This window comes from Theobroma umbraticum, unplaced genomic scaffold (genome assembly GCF_002168275.2).
Source record: "Theobroma umbraticum cultivar Fairchild unplaced genomic scaffold, ASM216827v3 scaffold_182.0, whole genome shotgun sequence".
NCBI lineage: Eukaryota > Viridiplantae > Streptophyta > Magnoliopsida > Malvales > Malvaceae > Theobroma > Theobroma umbraticum.
Genome location: NW_018397291.1, coordinates 594,500 through 600,714, shown reverse-complemented (window position 1 = coordinate 600,714; position 6,215 = coordinate 594,500).

The window sequence follows — 6,215 nt, the reverse complement described above, 5'->3', positions numbered from 1 at the left end:
TAATAATTTTAAATTTAATTATTTGGATAAGATTAAGGTGCTACAATTTTAGTAGTTAGCAGTTAGGAATTAATTCAATGCTTTGAGATACAAAGGTGGATCCAAGGAAAGAAGGTAAGGAACAAGTTATGGCAATCACCCTGAGAGCAAAAAAAGGTTGAACATAGTGTTAGGCAAGACTGAAAGAGATTCAACCCACTACGATCACCTTACAACTAGCTAACAAAACAATAAGGCACCCGTATGGGCTGATAAAGGATGTATTGCTCAAATGTGGGAAACTGTTCATTCTGGTAGACTTCATAATACTTGAGATGGAGAAGGATCAAAAGGTTCTGATCATACTAGGATGTCCATTCTCAGACACTGCAGGCGCACTAATTGATGTAAAAGAAGGTAGAATAACTTTCAAAGTTGAGGAGGACGTAGTTGAATTTATTGTTTTCATTATACTAAGAGTCCTTCAACCATAGAGCATTGTTATAGAGTAGATTTAGCAAATAAAGATCAAGGCAATCTTACTCCACCACTAGCAAGTAAGCAAGCATTAATTCTTGAATTAGAGCCATCGCCATCACAACTCAAAATTGAATAGTGTTATGATGAGCATGATCCACTACGTTAAGTCAATCTTGATTTTACTTAAGTCAATTGAATAGTGGGACAACAAGTGTTACCGACCAAATCAATCAAGCTCTTTCCATGGAAACCAAAATCAAAGTGGTCAAGTCTTTACAAGGTGGTTAAGGTCTATTCATGTGGTGTAATAGATATTTGTAGTGAAGCTACTGGAACTTTCAAAGTGAATAGGCAACATCTCTAGTATTACTTAGGAGTTGAATTGGATTGCTGAATATCCTCAAGTACTTTCATAGACAACAAAAAAGGGGTATCACAGTCAAGCTAGTGACTATAAATAAGTGTTTCTTAGGAGACAACCTAAGATATATCTTTTTAGTTTTAGTTGTTACGTTAGTTAATTATTGTTTTTCTATTTAAATACGTAGTAATAACCTCTTCGTAGCTTATTTGTTGAGTACGCAGGTTCGGAAAGCATGAAGAAAAAGTGAAAGAAAATTAGAGCTTTCAATGCATTATCACCATTGATAAGGGAGTTTCTTTTTCTTATTCTTTTTGGCTTTTCACATTGAGGACAATGTGCAATTTAAGTTTTGGGGAGGGTTGTATTATTATTAGCTTTCATGATATTTTACTCATTAATTTTTTTTATAATTTAACTTTATGCATGTGCATTTGCATTTGAACCAAAGTTAATTGTGCCAATTTCGTTTAATTTACCTATCCAATGATAAAAACTTAGTTCATTCCTATTTTGATTCTTTAAAACATGTGAATGTTGGTTGAGTGATATGCAAATTCTTATGCTGAGCTTCATTGTTTGGATGGGATTTCTACATTTTGAGCACTATGTCTTTTGCTTAGATTCATTGTACTTATTTAGATAAGGTTTATGTGAATGTGAAAATTTGGAATTATGTATTAGGTTCTAGAATTTGTTTGATTCTCTCTCAAGGTGAAATTCTAGGCTATACTTAGTTAAGGAGATGATTTAGGCTATTGTTTGACCAATAGAGCCTTTTGTACCCTTCCTTCACATAAATTTTCCTTAGTTTCCCCCTTTGAGCCTAATGATATCTTTTTTTTTTGTTTGAACACTTAATTTTTTACCTAGACCCTTATATTAATATTTCCAACAATGCTTGCATCCCTCATTCCTATGTGTATAAGTCAATTTAGGATGTGGTATGAGCCACCTAGTGAAAGAGGTAGTCAAAATGAAAAATTGATGCAAAGTTCAAAAATATGATTGTGTTCATCTCACAACCCAATAAAGGAAATAAGTTTAGGGGTGTGAAATTGAGAAAAAAGAAAAAGGAAAAGAAAGAATAAAGTGTTGAACAAAAGAAAAAGGTTGATGAAAAAAAGGGTATACTAGGTGAAGGAAAAGCAAGCTCTGAATAAGTTTTAGATTGACTATATGCTTAGGGTGATTTCAGCTATGCATTATCCCATATCCCACCCCACCTTAACCTTAGCCATGCATTAGAAGCTAATTAAAGTCCTATTGATCCTTAATTTAGTGTTAGTCTACATTAGTGGAGAGAGAAATGAAAAGTAAACTTATGAAATTTAATTACTAATTTGAATGTTGCATGAATATAAACCTATCAGATTGTACAATGTTCTAGATGAAAATATTGCGCACACACACATAGAAAACCACTTAACAATAAGCTTGCATTTGAATTAAACCATGAACATGAATAATATTTGTGTGTTGTTTAGAGTTGAGAATTTGGATTAACTTTTAAGAATATTAAAAGTTATTGCTGAAGTGGTGCAATTGATTTCTAGTTAAGTTATTTTCTTTATTTATGTTACTATATTTTATTTTATGTTTTGCTCGAGGACCAGCAAAATCCTAAGTTTAGGGGTGTGGTAACTCTATTATATAGAGTTATTTGGGCATATTTTTGGGGCTTAAGTAGCTAGATCTTTGAGATTTTAGGTTCAGATTTTAATATTTTAATTTTTTTTTGTAGTTTAAGCTTGATTACATGTTGAGTAGTTAATTTAAGTTATTTTAGTTAAATTTTATGTTATTTTGTTTTAAATTACTTTAATAGCAGTTGTTGCTGGTTTCTCTTATTACTTTTGTAGGAAATTTTGATAAAAAAAGGCTCATTTGAGGAAAATCTATGCAAGTATGGTGATGGCTTCATTTGTATATATTTTTGTATTTTAACTATATCTCACTATGCAGAACTCTAAATGAAGTGATTCTTAAACTGGTAACATGATAAGAGAAAGGGCTACAACTTTTACGTTTACCAGTTCACCCAGTTATGAATAGATCATGGTCAAAATATTTGACTAATTTGGAGCACTACAGCAGTATGCATAGACTGAACATGATGTGGTATTTGGAGCATATCTTTCAATCCCTGTGTCCAATTGATGTGATTCTTAAGCCATTCAAAATTGAAGAGATAGGGATAAAACTTTCATATTTATTACTTTACCCAGTTCAGAGTAGATCAGGGTGAGAATTACGTTCAAATTTGATAGGCTGCTGCAGCGCTGGGAGAACAAAGCTGCAATGCTGGTGAAAGGAAATACACAACACATTTTCCCAAAAGCTCAGCACCGGAGCATTGGGCAATTTTTCAAAAATAAAAATTTGATGGGATTTTGGTAATTAGGTTTACTTAAAGCCTATTTAAGGGACCTTTTTCAAAGATTTTAAGGAAGAGGCAGCAAGCAACTATTTTGTAGATTTGGAGCCAAGAACAAAGCGAGAAAACAAAAGAATTTAAGAGAGAATTAAGATTGCAAACCTTCAATAATTAGTTTTTTTCTCTACTTTTGTGTTTTTCTTATTTTCTTTGATTTGGATTCATGGCTAAATTTCTTTGGATAGTGTTTTTATTAGATATTCTGAGGCAAATTATCTTTCTAGGATTGTGGTGGATTTCAACATGCAGTTTGAATATTAGTTTCTCTTTTATTTATCATGAATGGTTGTAGTTTTCCTTATTCGAATCACTTCTTAATGTTTTTGATTGTCTGGTCGACAATTAACTGATTTGTTAATCTAATTGAGACTCGACTAAGAGATTTTAGATTGGACTAAGGTTTCAATAGTGTATGTCCATTCCCTTCGGTGATCTGATTCACGATTTGGGTAGACATATGCCAATTGCCATACATAGCCACATTAGGACCCTTGCTTAATGAACTTAATTTAATTGATACCTATAGACATATAGTAAACTAATTACGTAGGTATTTGTATAAGCAACTTGATGGAGACTTGTCCATAGTTTTGGATTATAGGATAGTAAAACCACCCAGAAAAGATAAATAGCAAGAAAAGCAATGGAATGTTAAATGAACCCATAATCCTAAGTCTTTAATATACTGCTTTTCTCAACTTATTTAGTTTGTTAATTTATTTAGTGTTGATTTTTAATTATTTGTAATTAGTTTTTCTTCAATTTTTGAATTACTTAAATAAGATTAATTTATTTTATAATTATAGTAATTAGTGAAACTTTCAAAATAAATCTCTGTGGGAATGATACTCTACTTCATCACTATATTACTTGTTCAATACGTATACTTGTGCATGCAAATCCAACAACAAAGATCATCGACCGAAGAAATCTCTAGACGTCAGCATCACTTGGAGTAATCTCGATGGATGGCATCAAAATGCTACAAGCATGGAATCACAAGCAAGATTAGTGCCACCATTCTTGCTCACCGCCATCCCTACAACCACACACATAATCACATGGGGATAGAAACCCACTCAACCACAAATCAAATCATTGATCGAAATTCATCCTTCCAACGAAAACACAAATCCACAAATAAGACTATTATTCTTTATTGTTCGCATCCTTCTTACCAAACCACAAATGACATTTGTCAAGCTTTAATCATCTTAAGCTCGATTAGGGTTCTAAGTGCCTCTAAGTCTCCATGACATTTTCCAATCAAATCATCTCAGCATATCATTTACCTTGGGTAATCTACTCCTAAGGGTCCATCATAACATCTGGATGTCTTAGTCCAAGCACACATAGCATAGGCCACCCATGTGGCTCACATCACAACACAGAATCATATACAATTCACATATATACATATTCACATATATTGTTGTCTAGCCTAGGTTCATACGTCTAGGCATACATATTTCATTCTACTACCAGTGCAACGTATCTTTCATGTGTTATGCATTACATGCATATTAAACTAAACCCACTCACAGTGGTAATATGAGGTACTCCTAGCCAAGCTCCGATCCTTAGCCTCCAATCATCATCTAGGTTGCCAATAAGTAAATTTAACTTCGTTTCCCCCTTCAAACACATCAGAACAGCAAAATATTAATTATTTTTGGCTTTTGAAAAAAGGTTAGCTTTTCACCCAATTAACTAAATTTTAGCAATCCAACTACTTAAACTCAAATTCTTTATTAATGAGCTAAACCCATACCTTAGAAGTTAGATTGCATGAGTCTTAGCTCCAAATTCTCCAATCCATGCCAAAAGGGAAAATTACCAAATCTAAAGAAAATTGGATTGCTTAGCATTTAACTGATTAAATTAGAAAATAATCAGTAAAAACATTAAATCTTACCTTCAGAACGATTTTTCAAGCTCCAAATGGTCACAAATGGCTCTAAATATTGATTTGGAAGGTTAAGGTTTTAGGTTTCTAAAGAAAAGAAAGGGAGAGAAAGAGCTGAGAGAAATAATGGGGCAAAATGGCCCGACACCCCTTTTTACTTTTGCCTTTCTCTCTAATGTATCATTATATTTTGGCAATGTATCGATACATCTGCCCTAATTTCAAAAAAATGTATCGATACATTTGATAATTTTATTTTATAGAATTATTATAGTCTAATTTTGTTATTAAATATTAGCTAAGTCTTCAATTTTCAATTATAATTTGCTTATTTTTAGTTGTTTTTATAGTTAGTTTATTTTTAAGTGAGTTATTTTAATTTTATGTTATTTCTTTCAATTTGATTATTATTCATTAGTCTTTATATTTTTCGTAGGAATAAAAAAAAAGATTAGGCTTAATTCTAGAAAGGATGATGTTGGAAGACCCAAAAGTCTGCTTGCATATGCTTTTGTTTTTTGTCCATATCTCATGTTACAGAACTTCAAATGATGCAATTCTTAGACCATTGGGAAGCTAAGAGATAGAGCTACAATTTTTTTGCAGATCACTTTACCTAGTTCCACTTTGAAAATAGAGAAAATCATGTTAGAAAATTGCTGGACGTACTATGCAGGGAATGGAAATTTGTAAAGACTGACAATGGATTTTTTGGGCCTCTCAATACACTTTTAACCCCAATTGAACCATAGGTCAACTTAGAGAATTATAGGTTAAGTCTATTAATATAAATAGGATATTTTTTTAGAATAGGGGAAGAGAAAACTTTTAGGGAAATTCAAGAAGCTAAAGGTTGAGGCTGAAACTTGGAGATCAAGCTGGCAAATATTTGTTTTGTTTTCTTCCTTGGCTTTTATTGTTCTTCTTACTCTCAATGGTTGAATTTATTATAATGTTATTTGTTTTTGCAATCATGAGTGGCTAATTTTCTTTTTCCAGGATTGCAATTGATCTCACAAATAATCTAAATTTTTAATCTCTTTCTTACTTAT